Here is a 24151-nt window from a genome sequence, read left to right as displayed (position 1 = left end):
TAAAAACCAGTTGTTGGGACAAAGTTTAACTCCTAAGTGTACTATTTTTCCAAGAAAAACATTAAAATTGGTCTCAAATGTGTGCTCACTCATAATGTAAGGATTTCAAGTTAATCTCATAAAATAAGATAAAGACCATAAAACTGCTCCCGGACATAGCATAGACTTTAAATTTTTCAAATTCTAATTGACTGCAGGGAAATGACTCATTCCATTGCCTAGTGGTAAATGTAGACATAAAAAACATCCAGATGCCCACTTCACTAGGAAGCAAAGAAACAATTTTTAAAAAATTTGTGGAGGAAGAAAAGTCCCTAAAAACTAGTTTAAAATTGTAAAGGGTCTTTAATGGAGTGCAATATATTACTCTGAAGAAGGTGTCTGAGGCACAGTTACTTTGCTACTTTGTGTTACTCTGAGCCTCCATGAGGGCTGATCATGAGCCATGAGCCACTACACTTCCCAAAATGCCTGTAATAGCTGGTATTTTTACACCATTATTTTGAAGAGTTTGAAGCATTGTTGTGGCCCCTTTGAACATTCCTTTGCTCAATTAAAAAATAAAACAGAGATCATATATATTTGGCACATATATATAATGTTGAAACATGATGCAAGCAACTGGCAATTAACCTATCAGAGATTGAGAGCAGATTGGAAGGGAATCCTCTAAAGTGCAAGATTCTTTTTGACAGTGGCAACGCTAGAATTTTATGTAAAGGGATCTATGGGGCAATCATCTAATTTAAATAGGAGGATAGAGGGACTGTCTAGAAGTGACAAAAAAGCACTATTATTAATTGGGTTGCATATTTATTTGGGATGGCTTGAATCTAATTTGCTTAGCAAGCACTACTTTTAACTTGGATTGTATCTTTGATTACTTAGTAGAAAAAAAAAGACACAATGAAGGACTCTGATGTTTTCACTATATGTAAAGAATCAAGAAAGCCAGAGTAGTCCCTGGGCAATTAAAGTGGACCAAAAATTATGTGCCTTACTTGTTAAATCAGAATAAGTATACAGAAATAGTACTAGAAGAACTTGCATGTGATTAAGAACTTGGATCTTAAAGATATTCTTAAATTTAGCTCCCACCATCCATAACTATACTTATAGTATCACCTATATGTCATACGTAAAGGCACTATATAGAAATCACTTATATACCATTAATCATATACTTAACTGTGGTCATTATGCTAGTCCTACTGCATTAATATATTTTCATGGTCAACAATTATCTTGATTAAGGCTATCTGCTTGCCTCATCCTCTGTCTTACACATTACATGTTTGTTGAGTTGAACAGGAAAACTAAAAAAGGCTCTGTTGCTTCAAGGGAGATGACTAGTCTAGGCTAGTCTAAAAGGCATTCTGAAAATATTCAAGCTATGCCTTGAACAGAGTATCATGCAGATTTTTCCCATGTGGAATATAGGCCAAGTTCACACCTGGTGACCCTTAAAATGCTCTTCTCTGTTTCTTAGACCTCTTCCACATTTCCTTCCTATATTCTTCTATATGTTACTTGCCTAACAGCACAGCCAGACAGGACCTCTTGATGAGTTCTTCAGATACCTCACAGTGTTCTACCTTTGTGCCTGTGTTCTAGGAATTTCTTCAATCCAGAATGCTCTTTATTATTCCTATGGTTCCTACTATATTATTCATATTGTCCCTCTTGAAATTCTACTTCCAAAGGCCTCTCAAATGCCTATTCTTCTGAAGCTTTTTTTGCTTTCTCCTCAATTATATATAATTGGCACATCACATCACTTCCCAATTTGTGCCTCTCTGTCAGTATGACACTATGATATATTTCTACGCTGCATTATAGCTTTTTATCCTTGGCATTTATTTACTTATCTATTTATTTATATCCTCTTTATTAAATTGTAATCTTTTGAGAACAAAGGATAGATACTATTCAATTCTGTGCCCCTTTTAGCCACTGATGCTCCATAAATAATTATTGAATTGAAAGCCTATTTGCCAAAGTAGTAGTTCTCTGGGTTTCATATACATAGACAATCATAGATGGTAGTACTCAAGCAACCAATACCATGGTAGGGTGTAAAGCAGCATGACCACCACCTGAAAACTTGTTAGAAATATACAATCTCAGGACCTACCCCACACCCACTGAATCAAAAATCTGCATTTAAAAAAAAATCCCAGGTGATTTATATGCACCTTAAATTTTGAGAAATACTGTATAAATTTCACATATTTTAGAATGAAAAAGTTTGTGTGTATCTAGACTTCACAATATACTAGATAGGACTCATTAGACAAGAAGGCTCAGTGGTTTCAGTCTGGGGTGACTGATAGAAAGTAGGGAATCCAGGAGGCACACAGTAATCAGGAAAGGGAAATTCATTTATGCAAAGATATCAGCATTACAGTGACACAAAAATAAAGAATCATTTGATATCAGATGCTATATTCTAACTCAAGTTCAGAATCACTATGTCCTTTAACTGCAATGAAAAAAAGATTGATATCAGGATATTCTACTCAAAATTGTACATAGCAATAAGAAGATGTCTATAATTAAGAACGATTTTTCATAGAAAGAGAAGAATGAATTGCAGGGAATCATACTGTCAAATCAAAGAAGAATGAAAAGACTAACACAATAATAGAATGAGAATTTATATTGGTCTGAGTAAAGGAAGTATCAGTATGAGTGGAATGAAGAAATGGATTTGAAATACTTTGAAGAATGAACATCAGTGGAATATGGAGATGGGTTAGATGTAAGAGGAAGAGGGTTGTGAGGAATTTGAAAATGACTGAGCTATGGAGTTTGGAGAGCATTAACTGAGAGAACAAATACAAAAGGAAAAACACGGAGAGGGAGAAGTGCAGGGCAACAGGGGCACAACCTGAGAAATGATGCAGGGCATGGATTTCATCTCCCCAACACCCACTGTCCACCAATACCTGGTGCCCTTCTGCACAACATTTGGCCATCATTCTAGAAAGAGAAGATGCTGAGGGTCACTTCAAGGTTCTAGTGAATATCCATTTGATGACCAACAAAAGGAGATAACAGCATTAAGTATTTGAAAGCCATGTCCATCAAATGTTAATAGGAAAGACAACTTAATTAATATTTCTTCAACCTCTCCCTTAAAAAGTTATCATTAACTACTCATACCTGTGCATGCAGAAGTGTTGAGATCATCTCAAATTCTGTATCCTTGCTACTGTTATTGTTAAACCCACTGTAACAAAATGAAACTAAAGTACGCAGGATGAGAACTTTATTCTTTCTATTTACCTATTTGGAGGAGGTGTGGTTGGTAAGGAAAAAAGGAAAAAAGTCCATGCTCAGGGTCTATTGGAACCCAAGAGAATGAATATATAAATGAATTTCTGGCAAGGAAAGAATTTTTATTGGGGAGAATATTATTTTAGATGCTTATATACATATAAGGTTGTCAAGAATCAAAAGAAAAAGAATAGCATATTGTAAATTAATCTTTTTCTACCAATTTCCTCAACATATTCATAATTTTTGTATTTTATATTATAATTTAGTTGGTGTTGCATTGAAGGTTTTAGGCATAAGATTTAAAAAAATAATCTAGGTAGCTCATTTACCTCCAAAAAGCAATCTTTTCTGTGGAGTCATTTGTAAAATGAACTTCATGGTCCATTTAAATTTGGTAGGGATAGATGGGTTGGGTTAACTGGAGGGTGAAGTAACAATTTTCAAGAACTATATTGTCAAATATGTAAATAATTTCACAGATGTTCTTGACTATCTCATAGAAGCAATTTGAACAAGGCTTTGGGAAAAATGTATTTTAGGAGCTACAGCACTCTAACTTTCCGCTATAGTTTATCACTGTGAAAATCATTTCTATAATTGTGCAGTCTTGCTTGCATTACTTGTTAATTAGCTTTAATTATACTTTCAGCCAATTACTCAAAATCTGACCTTTTCTAACAAAAGTCAGGCAAGAAGAATGTGGGTGAGGCACAGGAACTGTACTGTATGAAATAAACAAATTGGTAGTAGTAATTTTTTTTATTTTTTGCTTACCTACTCAACACTTGGGCAACCCCTTACTAGTTATATCTTCTCCTATCAATTTTTATGAAATCTATTACATTTACCACAGAATTCCCTAAAAAACTAGAATATAAAAATGTTTTTAACCTTTACAGAGTAAGTAGCTTAAATGGACTTTTGATTATCTGGAATGAATTTACTTGATAGCTGTCATGGAATCACATCTTTATGTATTACCATGTATTTGAGAAAAATATATCCTATAAATAAAACTTTGAGTTCTATTATCTGTAGGGAAATACATCTTTCATTTAATTTTAATCTGCTAGTGCTATTCCTTTTCAGAAAAAAAAATTTACCAGCTTAAATTACTTTCTAAGGTATGTAAATTTAGTACAAGCCATTTAATAGGACATGGGGAGTTGACAATGCCGGCGCCTTGTCCTTATCTTTTTCTATAGGTGAACCACCAAATCCTATAGCTGCTTGCACCTGAAATTTATCCTCACCAAGATTGGAGAACAATTAAAAACTCTGTGACTTTGTAAATTGTTGGGGATATTTTAATAACACATCATCTTTAAATGATACATTTGGGAAAATTGAAAGGCATTTATTACTTATTTAAAGTAACATTTATTTTAACTGGTGACAAATATCCGTAAAGGATAATTTTAAATTACCAATAAACTCTACAATATATGTCCTTTCAGAGTTTTACCTGACTCTTTTTATACAGCTGTGGTTAAACTCTATTATCAGTTTTATTTCACAGTTTTACATCAAAAATTATACCCAGGAGTGTTCAATATTATTTTTAAGTCCTTCACAAAATGATTTTTAATGGTTTCCTATCAGTCCATGTTATGTGTATTTTTTTTAACTTATGATTAAGTTACTATTTATTGACATTAGTAACTTAATCATAAGCGATTCTGAGGTTAAGAGTTACATTTACATCTTTAGAGTCCACAAATTCTACTTCACTATAATATTTCCTGATAAAGTCAGCTGGTTTCTAGGCAGGAGGCATAAAATCTCCTGATGACATATGGTTGAATACTTAATTTGCTTTCAATGCTGTGAAAATAATACTTATAAATAAAATTTTGTCTGCATTTTACATAATTTGAGTACTTGTTTAGTACCTTAATAGATTTGGTTACTTTGTTGATATAGGAAATCAACAGCATTATGTAGAATGTGGTACTTTTAATAAAATTAGCATATTGGCTTTTCTTAGAAGGCCTGGAAGAATACGGAAAAGAATGGGAAAACCTTTGCGTAGCCCCAAATTCTCCTTGATTTTACTGCAGGCTTTTTAGAACTCTGCCTTTGATGTTCTCTCCTCCCAGCTAAATTTCAAGACAATTGAGATTAGAGACCATATCTTAAAATTTTAAGATTGCACAATTTCTAGCAAAGTATTCTCTATATTAAGATTTTAATTACTAATGGTGATGAATATGATAATGATAATAAAAATAAAGGGGAAGGAATGGTAAACTTTAAAATGTGAGCAGTCAACACATTAATTTTGGATGCACATTTAAGAAGCTCTCTTCAAAGGTCTCCATTCCCTCTGTACTTGTTGATGCATCCAGCATGTACAGCACTGAGCTCTTAAACAACTCTTTAGTACACACTCCCATGTCTGCTTCGTTGGCTGAGTTGTATGTTTAATAAAAGTCAGTTATGTTTGAATACAAAATATTTATTTCAATTGGGCTTGGAACAGAATTTACATAATTTAATTAAATATTTCATAACCGAGTGGATTATGAGTGTCAAGAGAAAGACAATTCTTGTTTCTGTGAAACTTGAATACTTTAGAAAGACTAGATAAAAGCCAAGGACTGGAAGAAAATGTTGTAGATTTAGATCTATACAAGATAACCATAAAAGGCTAGAGTGAAAAAAAAATTTTAATCCAGAAGAACTCTTAATTAGATTACTTCAAACGTGTTTTAAAGTTCTTGCTCTAATTCAAAGACAATGAAATCAGAAATTATAGATAATTCAAATGCGTTGCGATTCATTCAAGAAAGATGTTGAGGCCTTCCAATCAGCCTATCCATTTCATAAACAAAAAATTTTTTCCACACATATATTTCAAAATTACTTTTTTAATGCTTGGGGTATAATTTATCTTTTAATGATTTCATATTTTTAAACTGCTTTTTTTAAAAAATAAATAAACTAAGAGGAATTAAACTGTCTAAATTTTAGATTTAAAGCAGGGTTTAAATTGATGTCTCAGTTCTGACACTAACTAGCAGAAGAAATTTGAGCTAACACTATTCTTCTCTAAGCTGAATTCTTCTTACCAATAAGACATAAGAATTGGGGTAGATTACCTCTATAGTCACTGCCAGCTCCAAAGCGGTGGGGGGGAAAGCTATGATGACACAGGCATTAAAATCATTAGGGAAATGAGGAATTAGTAGGTTTAGTTAAGTATTAAATGCCCCCTCCACTATCCAATTTTTTCTTTGTGCTTTTTATTAGTGAACAATATCTACTCCACCAAGTTTTAGCAGGGAACATGGCTGCCCAGGCAGAGACTATGTTTCCCAGGGTCCCTTGCAACTAGATGTGGCTAAGTTCTTATTAATGGATGTGAGTAGAAGTGATACATGCAATTTATGAGGAAAGGGAAGTATATCTTTAAAACAGCTGGGCACAGCTTTTCTCCAGGACTGGAAAGTACATGTGCTGCACTGACCATGAGCCAGCACTGACCATAGAGGCCACAGAAATGCAGTAGAAGGTGGTGAAGCACCAATATGGAAGAAACTTGGTTCTTTGTATAACTTCATGTGCCAGAGAGTCCCCTTTCAGACTACCCAGTTACCTCAAGAGTGTTACACAAATATTAAACCTATAACTTTTTGGAGCCATAGTATTTTGTAGAGTAGCTTAGCCCATCACTATGTATTCATCTCAGGTTCTTTCTTTCATCAGAATAAGCAATTACTAGGTATTTTATAGGAGGATTAATTTGTATTTATGAGCTGCATTTTAAGCGTTGACCAATATAACAAAAATAATGTAATTTAAATCTTTTTCTGTATAGCTCTGCCCAAATGTATTTTAACCTTCTTGAGGTCAGACTCTTACTCCTGGAAGTTCCACTACCAAGAATACATCCTAGTAATGACAACAATATACATACTCATGGTGTATAAGAAGTATTTTGATACAAGGATAGAATATGCACTTGGAGAAATTCAAACCTCAGCTCTTGTGCTTATTAACCAAATGACTTTGGACCTAATTTTTACATATAAAGTGCTTACTGCATGTTAGCTACTTAATAAATGCTACTTCCAAGAGTACTCTATAAAATTTACAGACAATTGCAAAACAAGGTGAACAATGTTTTGTAATTCATCACAACTTGATTTTACCCATGTGTGTTTGTTTGGATTTTTTTTGTTAATTGAGATCCATCATAAGCTATTTTGGAAGAATCTTAATGGTGCAACAGAATTTTACCCTTTAATGTTGTCTGTATACTTTTGCCTTAAGTAGGTAAAGTCAACTTAAAGAGATAATTTGGATAAATAATCACAGATACATCAGATCTATTTCTCAGTATATTTTGTTTCCTTAATACTCTTCAAAATAAATTTTAAAATTTTCCATAGTTTCATGTTATATTTCACTTCTAAAAACTCAAGATCAGTTTCATATTACATTACAAAGCTATAGTAATCAAAACAGTATGGTACTGGCAAAAAACATGGATACTTAAACCAATGGAATAGAAAGCCCAGAAATAAATCCATGAATATATGGCCAATTAATCTTTGAAAAAGGTGCCAAGAATACACAATGGGAAAAGAATAGCCTCATCAATAAATGGTATTGGGAAAGCTGGATATTTATATACAAAAGAATGAAATTGGATCCTTATTTTACACATTACAAAAAATCAACTCAAAATGGATTAAAGACTTAAATGTAACAACTGAAACTGTAAACTGTTTTCTTCTCCTAGAAGAAAACATAGGAAAAAAAGATCCTTAACATTAGTCTTGGCAATGATTTTTTTGGATTTGACACCAAAAGAACTGGCAACAAAAGCAAAAATGAACAACTGAATCTACAAAAGCTAAAAGTTTCTGCACGGCAAAAGAAACAATCAACAAAATGAAAAGGCAACTTATGCAATGGGAGAAAATATTTGCAAACTATATATCAGCTAAAGGGTTAATATTCAGGAGAACACATACAACTCAATAGCAAAAACAAGCAACAAATAACCTGATTTAAAAATGATCAAAGTAGTTGAATACACATTTTTCCAAAGATGATATACAGATGACCAATGTGTAGATAAAAATATGTTCAACATCACTAATCACCAGGGAAAAGCAAATCAAAACTACCATATTACTTCACTCCTGTTAGGATGGCTCATTATCCAAAAGACAAAAGATAACAAGTGTTGGCAAGGATATGGAGAAGAGGGAACCCTTGTACACTGTTGGGGGGACTGCAATTTAGTACAGCCATTATGAAAAACAGTATGGAGGAGTCCTCCTAAAATTAAAAGTAGAACTACCATATGACCCAGAAATCTCACCTCTGGGTATATATCTAAAGGAAATCAGAATCTCAAAGAGATATCTGCAACCCCATCTTCAATGCAGCATTATTTACAGTAATACACAGAAACAAGGGATGAATGAATAAAGAAATTTTGATACACACCATACACACACACAAAGAAATATTATTCAGCCTTAAAAAAGAAGGAAAGTCTGCCATTTGTGACAACATGGCTGAACCTAAAGGACATTATGCTAAATAAAACTAGCCAGATACAGAACGACAAATACTGCATGATCTCACTTATTTGTGGAATCTAAAAAAAAAAAGTGGGGTGGGTGGGTGAAAAATGGAGCTGTTGGTCAGAGGGAACAAACTTTCTTATAAGATGAATAAGTTCTGGAGACAATGTACTGCAATGGTGACTGTGGTTAATAATGATGTATTGTATACTTGAAATTTGCTAAGAGAGTAAATCTCAAGTGCTCTTATCCCACACCACACAAAAATGATACTATGTGAGGTGATGTATATGTTAATTAGCTTGATTGTGGTAATCATTTTACAAAGTATATGTGTATCAAAACATCACATTATACAACCTAAACGTATACAACTTTTACTTGTCAATCATACCTCCAAAAAGTTGAGAGGTAAAAAAAGACAGTTCTATACCACATATTGTTTACCTGATATGTGTTTCATACTTTTAAGAAATGTGGATTAATATATAGGAAAAAAAATTGTTTCCATTTTTCATGCTAGTTAATAATGTTATCCTTTGATGAACTAAAATTTAATATATGAAGCTATTTAAATACATATTTAAAATGAATTTTGAGAGCATCTTCTTTGGAATTTATTATCACAAATGAATATAAACTTATATTGAATAATTTCCAACTTTAGTAATACCACTCCTTTATTTACCATTCTATTAAGAATGTATTAGGAAACAAATATTCATATTCACTGCTACTGGGAATGCACATTATCACCATATTTTTGTAAAGAAATTTATCAATAAGAAGCAAGATTTTACTCTAGAATCTAGTAATTCTTTACTCTTGGAAACCCATCCCAAAGAAATAATGACAGATGTAAACAAAGATTCAAGCTAATAAACTGTTTATAGCAGCATTATTTAAATAACAAAATTGAAAACAATCTAAATATTCCAAAGTGATAGATCAATTAAATAAATTCTACACATAAGTGAAATAATTGAAATTATATTTTATGAAGACTTTTTAATTATTTTGATAAAGTGCTTATGATATAATGTTAAGTGAGAATTTCAAACATTCTTATAAAATTAAATGTATCTTAATTATTCAATTTAATAACTAAGTGAAAATATAATGAAGGCTTTTTACTTTTTTATGCTTTTCTGTATTTCCTGTAATTTTTATATTCAGAATTATTACATTTCTGATTTAAAGAAAAAAAATTTTCTAGAGATGACTCTGATCTCTATTTTGATCTTAAATTTCACTGCCTGTACAATACTCAGCACAGTTACTCTTAGGAAAAGATCTTCAGTGTGCTAGAAAAGATTATACATGATACCCTAAAAGATGGTTACCATATTTATGTCATTGTTTTATTATTCTTTTTCTTAAAGCAGTGTTTTCATAGTGGAATTTATCTTCTCTCTTATCCTCTTCTGATTAAGGAAGCTTCTCCTTTCACCTTTCATTTTATTTTATTTTTAACATCTTTACTGGAGTATAATTGCTTTACAATGGTGTGTTAGTTTCTCCTTTATAACAAAGTGAATCAGTTATACATATACATATGTTCCCATATCTCTTCCCTCTTGCGTCTCCCTCCCTCCCACTATCCCTATCCCACCCCTCTAGGTGGTCACAAACCACCTAGCTTATCTCCCTGTGCTACGCAGCTACTTCCCACTAGCTATCTATTTTACATTTGGTAGTGTATACATGTCCATACCACTCTCTCACTTTGTCACAGCTTACCCTTCCCCCTCCCCATATCCTCAAGTCACCTTTCATTTTAAATGGCTGGTAGCCTCCAGGTTTTTCCCACACTTTCTATTTGCACAAGACTCTGTGCCCTATTGCTCATGTTAAAGTAGAAAAAAAACATCTGGGTTTTGAAAAAAGCAAATATTGTAAGAACAAAGGCATGAAAGATGGATTTTATTTTAGTATGGACTATTGTTCAATCATATGACTTTCTTTTGTCACATAAACACACATGGCAAACAAAACATGCTGAAACACACATAGCAAACAAAACATGCTTTTTTCCTCTCTCTCCCTTAAACGTGTCTTCATATAATGGCAAAATTAAAAAAGAAAAACATCATCTAAAATTTGCTTCTCTAAACATGCTATAAAGGATAAAATGAGAAGCAGAGCACTAATTATCCAGAATAGTGTCTTTCCAATAAAACTTTTGGTGATTATGGAAATGTTCTATATCCATCATCTAATACCATGGCCACTAGCCACATGTGGCTATTTAGCACTTGAAATGGGGCTGGTGTGACTGAAGAACTGAATTTTTAATTTTATGTGGTTTTAATTAATTTTAATTAATTTAAATTTAACTAGTCACCCTATTGAACAATGCAGGCCTATTTAAACTTAGCCTGAATTCAGGATAAACTTGTATGACTTCAGCATCACTATTTAGCTGTAATTTCCTATTATCTGTTATTTAAAAGAATTTTATAATAATAAATTCATAATAATAAAGAATTTATAATAATATTTTTTCAGGAAAGTCAAGGGATCACAGCTATATTGTCAAATTCGGTCATACTCAGAAAATCCAACACTTAATTTTTTAAATATAAGAAAATGAAGTCATATTATAATACTTCCTTAGAGTACCAAAATACTTGGCATAAAAATGTGAAAGTTTAAAATTCTATGTTTGGAAAAACACCCAAGAATAGTAAAAGGAAAAGAAGAATCTTTTATGCCCATGTGAAATCTGAGGAATTAAATGGAATTGAATTTAATTTTTCTAAAGTAAAAATACAGCTAGTGAACAAATTCCATTTATATAAGTACAGTACATTGTGTATAATGGGACATTTATAGATATTTTAAATAATTCTATATTACTTTATAAAAGTTATAAATCATTTCTCTACATAAATGTTTTGAATATACAGAAAAGTAGAAAAACCCTATATTCCAAATTACCAAAGACATCCGTTATCATCACTGTGATTCCTTTATTATTTCATCTGTTTGCTATGATATTTTCCTATAGAGTTGGACAATATTAAGAAAGACTCTTGATAAACTTTTTAAATGATTGTGTAGTATTCCACTGAATGGCTGTGCGGCATTTGCTTGACCAATTCTCATTTAGGACATTTAGGTTATTTCCAATGTTTCACATTAAAATAAGGCTAGGATAAACATTCACCAAATTTAAAAATTTTGGTCATTATTATCAACAATAAAATGGTTTTTGCTCTCAGAGAAATTAATCATGACCATATTCTGAGAGAACTTTCCCTAGAATATGCTATAATAACAATTTCTAGACAGGAGGGATAAAAGGAGGGACCATCACAAAATTCATTCAGGTAGCTAGAATTTAGACTTTCCTTATTGCCAAATACCACAATAAAGTCCCTGTTAGCTTTTCTCTTTAAATGTAGGTGAAATTATGTCACACAAAGAAATGCCTGTATTTTCTCTTTTTTGCTCACAGACAGTAGCAATTTTCCTCTTTCATCCTATAAAAAAACCAACCTGCATACACATAGGCAGGTGCTGTTCTGAGATCCTTGATGATAAATGTTTCTTGTCAACCAGGAAAGTGTACAAAGGAATCCTCCATGCCTTTTTGGTCTTGCATCAGCTGAGGAAACCTATCCATGTGGTCCTATAGGTTCACCAGCATCTAACACCCAAATCTCCACCTCTTTTAGGCTTTAAACCTGTACTTCATATCAAGTCACAGATGATTTTGAGACGTTAAAGTTATTTACAACTTAGAAAACCAGTGGATTTAGTTTCTCAAACTTAGGATTTTTGATTAGTGAAAATAAAGATAAATGGGTCCCTTATTGGTCATTTCCCCAAAGGATTTGGTAGGTTTCCTGCTAAGGTAAAGCATATGGTTCAACAACAAAATAATAATAATTAATACAAAATGCTTTAATGATGAGTCAGACAAACCTTTGGAAGGAAAACCTTTGTGCCACATTGATTAGGTGTAGACAGACTAAGATAAAGAAACAAAAGGCTGCTTTACATTTCACATATTTTATCCCTCAATGTTTATCAGATATTGAGCAAATCTGATTAAATTAATACCAAGAGAGCTACATATTCTTTGTTCATACCGTTCTTTCAATGAATAATATACGGAATTTTTGCACAACTACAATTTTTTGATCCTTTAGGAGGTGTTGAAATTCAATTTAAAGGCTAAAACAAAAGCTTAAATGGTGTGCTTTCTGTTTTGTGAATCGCAGACACTGCTTTACTGATACGACACCCAAGATTCTAAGCTGACATCAAAGCAAAAAAGAAAAAAAAGATCATCTGAAATGACAGCAGCAGCTGCAGCATCCGCCTCTAAATTAGGCTGTGTTTCAAAGTCTGGACTCAACTGCTAAGCAGTATAAAGACCCAGGAGGAAGGCTGCCCAGAAAAGAGTGAGGCTTCCGACCTAACACATCAAAGTAACACATGCTAGGAAGAGCAATAAACGCATGTGTCCCACATTCACGTGCTGCCTAATTGCATTGGGCTCATGAAACCAAGACAAACCTTCAGCTGATTCCTGGTTTAAGAGAGGATTTGAGATCTTTTCTATGCGGAAAGCTGACACAAATTGGTTGCAGATTAGAGTCTGACTCCGTAACGAAGCATCCCATAATTTCAAAAGATGGTCATTTCAGTGTCATATGGCATCTTCAAAACACTGACTTCTTAATGAAGTAACATATAAACTAACCATTAGGTATAAATAAAAGTTAAAAAATAAGCTTCATAAATGAAGCAAGCCTTAATTTGTACATTCAGGGATAGATGCTTTGAGGAAAGGCTTTTTCGTTTGTTTTGCATATAAACTACCAATTTTGAGGGCATTTATCTTCTAAAGCATAAGCTATTTAACGAGAACTTAGAATACTAATATCTGTTAAGAGAGGAGAGAAATAGATGTTTTAGATGTAATTTTTAGCAGAAATGCTTACTGCCATAAGGTCTGCATTAAGGGATCATTACTATATATAGACGATGTAATATATTTAGTAGCACAATTTGCAATTAGATATATAGCAACACACATAAGCTTAATACATTAGAGCTCTGAATTCTTTTATTCTGTGTTCATACCCTTTATGCTCTTTATTTTGCTGCACAATGCCCTATTATTCTGCAAAATACTCTTCTGTATGTGTGAATTGCCAAAGTTAACTTACACAATTACCTGAGGAGACTTTAATTATAATTAGTGGAAGGCTGATAATTAATCCTATTATGTGAAATATTCATGAGTTATCACTGAACATATGCACTAAAAAGAAAACCTCAGAAATATGCAGGGTGATTATAAACAGATGAAAATGGGGAAAAAATGTAGTGTGAAAATTGTAAAATTTTTGGCTATAAGTTTTGACTAAATAAATATGATTGCAAGGCTTTGAGAGTCAGAAAACCTTAGGATTAATCTCTTTAGTGCTCAAGTGATAAAAATCATAAAAGAAATTCTGCAAGAATATATTGTATCATATATTGAGAGCCTATCTCCAGAATTATGATGAAGGCCCAATTCCATTGACGTTAATCAACTTTGAATTTATGTCTAGGATATATAAATAGATTGAGTCACATTATCTCACTTCATGGCAAATAGAAGCATTAAGTACTTTTCAGAAGGGTGAAGCATGTAATGGATCATTTTTCATTATGATGGAATAAAAAAATCATTGCAACCAATTCATGCAGTGGTCTCTATTATCAGTATCTGGTGCTTGGGAGAAAGGAAAAAAAAAATTCTTTACCTTTGTGACAATTCTGGTTGTTGGGCCTCTCCTCTCTGGACGTTCCTGCATTCCTTAATATCACAAGATTGTCCCGTTACATCATATATGAAGTGACATCAATGAATGCCCTTGGTCAGGGTATAAAACTGGCAGTATGACCAAATCACAAAGGGACCATAGCTCATGTCCTGAAAGGTTGGAATGGATTTGTCCCCTTGAGCTATCTCCCTGATCTACATCTACCCCAAGGCACTTGAGACTAGCCATGGTGGTTTCCTTGAGATCTACCAAGAACAATGTCAGAAAGAACCCAACCTAATAAGAACTTTGAATTTCCCTGGATGGGTAACAGGTCCCCTATTTGGTATATGCCAATCCCAATTCTGAACTGTGTCTTTCTTTTTGAGAGGTACTGACTTTCTCGAAATCTTAACTGACCAATAAATATAACCATCTAAACAACCATATATTATTACAAGCTATTTGATGTTATTTCCATAGCCATGAGTAGTCAGGTACACTCAGTAGAGGCATCAGAGGGAAGACAGTGGCAAATAGATATATGTGTATTGGTCTGTATATGTCGAGTCCAAGTTGGAGAAGGACCCACAGACTTGAATTTTCATGGATGTACAAGTCAGTGGTACTATCCCTTTGCTTGTGACACCTGCATTTTATCCTTTCTAGTAGCAGTTCTGTGCTCAAGGCTAATGGTGACTCTAATTGCACCTATAAAGTCTCAGTGTCTATAAATAACTTCACCCTTGTCACAGTTTCTTCCGACTAGATGAAGATCTTTGAGGTGAGACTAAAAACATCTTCAAAATAATTATGTGACTAGCAGTTGTATACACTTTACAGTTTACAAAATTTGTTTCACATACATTATCTTGTTAATTCTCACCAGCAACCCATAGGCATTTTATCATGTCCAATTACAGGTGAGGAAACTTGAGGTCAGAAAGAGAAATATGCCTCAAACCGCACAGCTAGTAAAGTGGTACAGCCAGGACTCTCCCAAGACCTCCTGCGTCTAAGTCCTTTGCAGTTTCTACATCATGCACAACCATCTTCTATCCATTCAGTGTCTCAGAGAGCCTATCATCAGAGGGTTAAATGGGAAAGCAATGACTTTTCCAATGCTTAATCCTTAAAGTTATCCTGAAAATCATTTTTAAGAAGTCCTTGGTTTAGGCTTCTTTGAGATCTTTCATTAATTTATACCTTAACTGGTTCATAATGGCATCTTGCTATATCAAATTCTTAATCATTTCAAAAATGTCTCATGTTTGCTTGGCTGAACATAAAATGAGACAAGACACACTGGAAAGTTAATAAGGTATAAAACGTTAAGGCTGGCTACTTAGATTCTTTTCATTTCTGTTCTATGACAATATCAAGACATTGTTGATCTTTCTTTTTCTATGGCATGGGAAATACTCTGATTCAATGTATTCTTAAGTTAGGCAATGTCTTTGATCAGATACCATTATTTATTACTGGGATTTTTTTGTAGTATTAATCCCCAGAAAGTGAAATCACATCTACTTTAGAGTAGGGTGACTCTATAACCTGGTTTATCCAGGGCAATTGCACAAGAAGAAAAAAGCCCAAGTTCCTTCATCAATACCTCATATACTTTCCCCCCTATGAATTTACATAATAAGTATTTACAGCATACCTCCTATAGATACACATATACTCATGTATGTGGGTATGACTTCTTGAAACAGTCTATAAACAAATACAAATTTTGATAAGTGCTATGAAGCAAAGTAAAGGGTATAGTGAAAGATTGTAAAAATCAGACTAGGCCTCCCTAAGGAAATGCATTAAAAATTAGTTGGACTTAGCCAAGTGAAGAGTTGGCAGAAGTCCCTTCCATAGTGAGGAATCAGAATCAGTTTGTGTGAATTCCTGTTCAAAGAGGATCTTTCTTCAAGATTCAAAAACAATAATTAAGTACCTATTATATGCCAAGCTCCATTCTAGGTATTGGGGCAATAAAAAGGTTTCTCTCTTGAAGCTCACACTCCAGTAGGGGAAATGATAAACAAAAGAAAGAAGAGGGGGCAAGAGGGGGAGCGGGAGAGATTATGATTTTAGGATAGGGACAAAGTTTTTTTTTTAACAAAGAAACAATACTGTAACATGTCATAGAGAGTAACTGGGGTTAGGAGAAGGATGACTTTAGATTTTCTGGCAGAAAAAGCTCCTCTAAAGAGGTGATATTTGAACTGTGTTTTGACTGACAGGGGTGGGCCAGCCAAGTCAAGATCTGAGGGGAGAAGATTCCAGGCAGAGAAAAGAGCAAGTTAATCACCCTAAGGTGAAAATGAGCTTGCTGTATTTAGGCAACAGATAAGCAAAAGCCAGTATGGCAGAAATACAGTGAGTGGGGAGAAGAACTACATTAGAAGGGCTTAAGAAAGTAAGGCTTATAGGCATAACGTAGGGTTTAGCTGTTATAGCTGGGGGACTCAAGGACCCTCGTAAGGAAGAGCAAGAGAACCTGGAGAGGTGGATAAATCATGAGGGTCATTGTAGACTGGATTAAACAGTTTGAATTTTAGTCAGGGCCATGAGAAATCACTGAAGGGTTTCAAGAAAGTTAGTGACATTCTCAGTTCTGTGTCTTATCTGGTGGAGGATGTTGGTGAAAAAATGGTTGCCTACCATACATATATCAGTAAACAAAGGATGCTGCAACCATCAAGCCAAGATGGTTAGCCCCAAGAGAACTCAGGACGGAAACTTAATGCTCCTCAATCAAACCATCAGACACTGCAGCCACCCCCAGCGGTGCACCCTGAGATCAGGATGAGAAAGCACAGGATTCTGGCCCCAGGGAGCTGAGGTGCCTATCAAAGGAATGATTTCAATGAGCCCAGACTCTTGCATCCTCTCATACATAGAAAAGTACTAAATTCCTTAACTTGAGATGTCTGGTTTTCTTTAACAGTAACCTTTTGACATTCTGACTCCCTGGTCTTTGTTGCAAAAACTCCTATAGTTCCCGGCTCCTCCCTTACCTCTTTGGAGCCGTCCCTCAGAGCTATCTGAGATGCTGTCTCCCAGGCTTAAGTCCTCAGCTTTGTCCACAAAATAAAACATAATTCTCAACTTTTAGGTTGTGCATTTTTTTCAGTCAACAAGGGCTTTTGTGGAGAACAAGAATGGAAGAAGGGTGAGCAGTCAGAAGACTATTTCAGGAGCTCTAGAGAAAGTGAGTGCTGTGAGCCAAATTATAATGGTGGAGGTGGAGAAAAGTGAACCAATTAAAGATCCTATGGTGCTTAGGAAAGCCAGTCGTATTTGACCTGAAGATACTAAAATGCATTCTTTCAAAGAGTATTATGTTAAGTACACCACACACACAAAAAGCAATTTTAAATAGTGCACTAAAAATAAATGTGTATACTTCCTTTCTCTTAACATTAATATTTTCTCTCAGGAATATGCTAAATTGGTTTGTGTCTTTATTAAAACTTTCTGCCTAAGAAGACTTATCATCATCTTACAGACCCCTGAATGCAGAATTTACATTGAAGAGCTCATATGAATCTCTAACTACATCACCTTAATTAAATTGAGATTTCTTTGTTTTCCCCTGCTGTTTTAATGAGAATATATTCTGCTTTCTGATACACAATAAAAATTGTGTGAATACAAATCCATTATGAACCCTCTGGTTTCAAAAGGAAACATACACTTTGATATTATTAATTGTTTTCAAAAATAAAGCTCCTATGAAAGAGCATGAAACACAGCTATTTACATTCTTAATTTCAAATCAAAATGCTGTTTTCATTACTTTGACAAAGAATAGCAATTGATCCTTTCAGTATGTAAATGAGGCACCTACTGCATGTCAAAATATTCTTTTTCCCCTTTCTACTAATTGGTAACTAAAGTACCAAATTAAAATAAAGAGAAATTTGCCAATTTTCTTATAGAATTCTTACAGGTTAACACTTTACTATTGATTCTTGCGAGCATTTCTTCTGTTTTGCCCTTTCTTACTAAGAGTATGCACCAAAAACCAAAGACACATTCCCTCAGTAGAGATAAGACTCACATCTCAGGATATTTTCATGATGGTAGTGGCTATCATGCCCCATGTGCTAAATACAGAAGGGTCAACATGGTTAGAAGCCATCTGGGGAGTAGTGGTGGAAAGTCAAGTGCAGGTCTAGAATTGGGCACACTTTCATGTTTTGTGTCAGGTTCTAGGTCCCAAAGCCAAACTTCTGGAACTTCAGGAACTCCCCAGAGGTTTAGGTCACAAGGAGACAAATTTAGGGATGTGATTCACTTCTTCCTTGGTCAATCAATTATTGCTCACATACTATTTGGCATGCATGCTTCTTCTTGATGGACCTTTTGACGTGAAAAGGATATAGTCCCTACCGTCTAATGATATTACACACTAGAGAAAGCTTTGGAAAAGTAAAAAATAATCAAAATTCAAGGGATGAGTGTAGTAATATGAGGTAGTACCCATTTTAGTAGCATAGAAAGTATGCAGTCCAGGCAGGGGAAAGTATCAAAAATTGGGAAGAGGGGACAATATTTAGAGACGATGTCCTAAAGAAAGTCCTTTCTATACATAGAAAAAAATCTCACAGTTACTAAAGGGGAAAGGGGGTGGGAGAGGGATAAATTAGGAGTTTGGTATTAGCAGATACAACTATTATATATAAAATAGATAAACAACAAGGTCCTACTGTATAGCACAGAGAACTATATTCAATATACTGTAATAAACCACAATGGAAAAGAATATGAAAAAGAATATATATATATATATATGTGTGTAATTGAATCACTTTGCAGTATACCAGAAGCTACTACAACATTGTAAATCAACTATACTTCAGTAAAAGTTTTAAAAATACTGTCTATAGAATACATGTGAGTTGGACAACTGGTGAAGAACACAAAGAGAACAACCCAGGTTGGGCGTAGTGGACACTGTTCATTACAAACCAACATTCTTCCCATTCTTATTCCTTCTTAACAGAACTCTAGTTTTGCTGAGACATCCACCCATCCCATAAACAACCATATTCTTCAGAAGAAATAAACTTTATCCCCAGATTCATGAATGGTTCTGATTGTTCTAAGGTAGAGTTTCTGAACCATGACACTCTTGATATTTGGTCCTGGATAATTTTTTGTTCCCCCTCACCTGTGACAGCCAAGATTATCTACAGACATTGCTAAATGTCTGCTGGGGAAGAAAATTACTCCCTATGGAGAACCATAGGTCTAAGGATAATTCCAATGGTTCTGTAATAAGCACAAGATCAAATTCTAACTCTCTTCTGTTATTCACACAATTTTTGTGCCACAACTTTGTCCTGGAACTGCTGCAGCCATCTTGTTTCCATCCTGAACAAAAAGAGTAATGACCTAAGATAATAGAGGCAAGGTAGAGAAAACCTGAGTCTTTGATGACATTCAAATGACTTCTTTGTTGTAGGGAGTTGTCCTGAATGTTCTGATATATGAAAGAGTATATTTATTGTCTAGGACAGTTTGTATTGAAGTTCCTACAAATTACACCCCAGAGATCTTTGATACTGAGAGAAAGCCCCATGTGCACCGTCCTGAGCAGGATGCACCTGGGGAACTGCAGGTTTCCAGAATGGCTACCACAAAAATTCAGGTGGTAAAAGGAAGAAAGATGGAGTATGTGACAGTGATTAGAGATGACAGTACTGCGTTCAATGATAAGTAGTGATTGAGAGATGCTGAAGGTTTAAGCAGGGTCAGAATTGGGTCTTTGAACGTAGGTTGGAGAATGGATGAGGAGAGCAAGACCAAAGCCAGAGCTTAGAGTGAGGAGGAAGCTGCAGTAGTACAGGTGGAAGTGGACGGTGGTACTTTAACCTCCACTTTCCAAAAATAGTTTGCTCTTTAGTTTTTCTTCCAAGCATTTGAAACCAAGAGATCAAGTTTCCACTTTCTAGTCATTCTGTGACCTTTCTCGCAAAGTCTGGCTTCTCCTTTGAGGGACGTATCTTATCCACAGTTACCTGACACAACTCTGGTTGTAGACATAACCAACAAAGGTAGTTCTACTTTTATACTTTCAAGTTAAACAGTGTTCTACATTCAGAAATCTAACTTTAATCTTTACACCCCTATCGACACAGTAGCCTCCTAATCACACAATAAATATACCACCAAGGCTTTCACAAAGCTAGAGTGACATACATGGACTTCTCATGAATAGTGACTGAAGGTAGTGAATGAACTCTCAGAAACAGAGCAGGGTACAAACGCTAGGTTTTGTTCTAGATACTGGAGCATGCTGAGATCTACCCACTATTTAATGATATCCCACCTGTATTTATGGAGTCGTATGCAACATCTCTGAATGGTTCACATCAGAACTTCTTGTCATGAAGTTAAATTAGGACTATATGTAAGTTTCCATTTTAAGGGTTTGATTATACAACTTTTGATAGTAAATTGTTAAAGATAAAATAAACCATACTAGATTAGACCATTTGAAATATACTGCTTTATATTTCTCTTTACTGTTTAGCCTACTTATCTCTGATACTGTCTTACATGGCATATTTCTGCAGGCACTTTTCCCTGCTGAAATTTGCTATCTTAGTTTCTCTCTCTTGTAACACTGATAATACTAAAATTCTACACACAAAAAAAAACCTTAATGGTTCGGGAACCCATATCACTGTAGCAAAATAAAAATTATATTTGGAAATGTTAAATACATAGCCTTTTTTCTGTTTTGAATAAAGAATGAAACAGACCCAATTTACCATGTTAAAGGGGAAGTACTACACAAAAATCTATGATCAATGTCTCTTTGACATTTAAGTAGCTTTTGTTTTTAAAACTGCATCTACTGTTTTCAGCCCTTTCCTAATGGCCTAATTGGTAAATTTGATTTTATGTGTTTAAAAATTAAACTGTCGCATTAACTAGTTATTCATTTTTATTGTCTGCTGAAATAGGTAACTGATATGTTCATGCCCAGACCCCATGGGAATGGCTAGAAAGAATGTCCATAAAGCTTTGGAGGTGGTTATATCAGAGAGGGATACTCACATCAGAAGCAGTTATAAGGAGTGTATGATGCTCACATACACATGCATGTTTATAAGGATTTTAATCTTTCACCAATGAGCAGGTGATGGGTATGAGTAATGCCTCTAAATCCCTATGTAGCACAATGGAAAAACGAATTATCACTTTATCATAGTGTCCCAGAAAACAAAGGACTTCTTAGATCATCTGTTACATCCCTTAGTAAAATTAGGATTAGTTCCAAGAGAATGTCTTCCAGGGCTTCTTCAAAGTTTAGGTTTCTTAGGCAGTGAACATTTCTCCACTTTCCATAATGCTACTGACTTTGGTTAAGTAGCATTTCTAAAAATCATGTTACAGTCTCATTTGATCATTTTTATCTTATTAGTTCTAGGTATTCACAAGTTAAACCCACGTCCTTTAACTCCTTTTATAAGAACTAAAGCTATATTTTTAACTAGGAGCTCTTAAACACAATAGTTAATATAAATAATTAAAACAAATTATTTATACAAATCCCAAACATAGTTATAAAATGTCTCTGTACCTCCATTTTAAATCTTACCAGCCAAACAATGGCATAGTTTTTATCATTTTGCTTGAGCAAATAATCATTTTGATGTCAAAACACTAAAATATGTAACTGTAAATTAAGATCCCACTTATCACCCCCCCAAAATGTCCATCTATTTGAGAAGCAATTCTGTATCTGGTAATTTATCCTAAGGAATTAATACAAAGGAAGAAGGAAGGAAGGAAGGAAGGGAGGGAGGGAGGGAGGGAGGGAGGAAGAAGGAAGAAGAAAGGTAGATATGAAAGAGATTTCCTTATGGGGAAATTAGAAACAACCTAAATGCCTAATGTGGGAATAGTTAATTAAGCTAGTCTTCCACTTAATAAAACTTTATGCAAATTCTGTCTGCTTTATTCAGTACTAATAGCAAACCCTAGTACTGATATATAGTAGGCACTCAAAATATATCTGTTGAATGAATAAATGATGCAGCCATTAACATTAAAATTTGGAACACTATGAAATCAAATGGAAAAAATGCTTCTGATGCAAAGTTTAACAGAAAAGTAAATACAGAAATATATTTATGATTTGTCTGCTATGAAAAATATATGTGGGCAGATGGAAAAGAATTAATGCACAGTAATCAAGATTATTTTTGTTTGCAAATTTTCTGTCATGTTTTCCTTCTATACATAAAACCTAAACCAGATATGTACATGGGCAACCATGCCTAGTGCCTTTGGCCCTACACTGATAGCTCAGCCTGAGGGCCATCTCTTTCTTTTCTCCATTCCAAGTACAAAGTTTGAGTGCCCACTGCTCCACTCACCTGCCACTTTTTCTATACTTTTCCTTCCCCCACCCTCTTTTATCTCCCTGACATCCATCTAGCCTGCCTCTCCCAGCATTTTCAATAACAAGAGAAAGACATTTTGATTATGCCAGGCAGAGGGGCTCTACCTGTAACTGGCATGGAACACTTGCTTTGGCTGTGGTTACCAAGGAAAAGTATAATTTTACATCTATCCTCCTGATGTAGCACATTTCATTTCTGATACAAGTCCACAGTGAAAAACCCTGAAGCCAAAATCATGATTTTATAAAAAATTATAAAAATGTAATAGGGTGATAACTATTTATAGATTGAGACAATGAATAGCATAAATCGTGAACATTTTTAAATGGTCACATGACAATTAATTTGGTCTAAGAAATGAACACTAAATTTGGGGCAGAGGCAGAAAATTGGTATTCCATTATTGGCAAATATCCTTATAAAGAAAGCGCTCCCAATTTTTTTCCTCATTCAGGCCACATGAGCACCTCATCAGTATAGAAAATTATTCTGGAAATAATATATTAAAATTATTCTGTTGTCTGGAAGTACACACAATTGAGCAAAGAGATTATGACGTGGAGGGAACATTCCAAGTGTAGAAGGGCTGCTGGTGGAAATGAGGCTGATGGTAGATGAGGAGGCACTGTGGTGACGTGATCTCACAGCACATGTAACACTGTTGCAGTTTTAACACTTCTTCATGTGGTTATATGTTTAGAATGGAAGCTTTACCCATACAGGGACCAGCTATCCTCAGCACACAGCATGTCACCTGACATTTTCTGAATTTCAGCAACCTTAAGACTCAACAGAGAATATATTGAGTCCCTGTTTTATGTACCTATAAGGAAAAAATGTTCATAAAGATGGAATTATGGCATGCCATCACATGTAAAACTAATCCCAATTTCATAAATGTTAAAATATGGGGAAAAGGTGTCCCTTAGAAGCGCACTACGGCAGTAGGAATCCCACCAATATGTGTTCAATGAACCACACACCATAAATGTCTTCAGAAACTCTGAAACTTGTTTTGCTTTGTGTTCCTTGGTTGGTTACTGCCAAGCCAAGATATACAATGTGCTCTATGTCCTCAAAGACCATTGGAATTATTCAAGTTTATAGGTGAAAAGAAACTCACAGATGAACTAGTCCATAC

The 24151-nt window shown here is 34.4% G+C and overlaps 1 long non-coding RNA gene across 1 annotated transcript in view; it reads right to left on the bottom strand.

Moving 5' to 3' along the window:
* Window positions 1–24151, bottom strand: part of LOC125964401 (uncharacterized) — a 315305-nt gene that overhangs the window by 43284 nt on the left and 247870 nt on the right. The gene's annotated exons all lie outside the window — the stretch shown is intronic.

This window comes from Orcinus orca, chromosome 5, assembly GCF_937001465.1.
Source record: "Orcinus orca chromosome 5, mOrcOrc1.1, whole genome shotgun sequence".
Taxonomy (NCBI): Eukaryota; Metazoa; Chordata; class Mammalia; order Artiodactyla; family Delphinidae; genus Orcinus; species Orcinus orca.
This window is presented reverse-complemented; position numbering and strand designations above follow the sequence as displayed.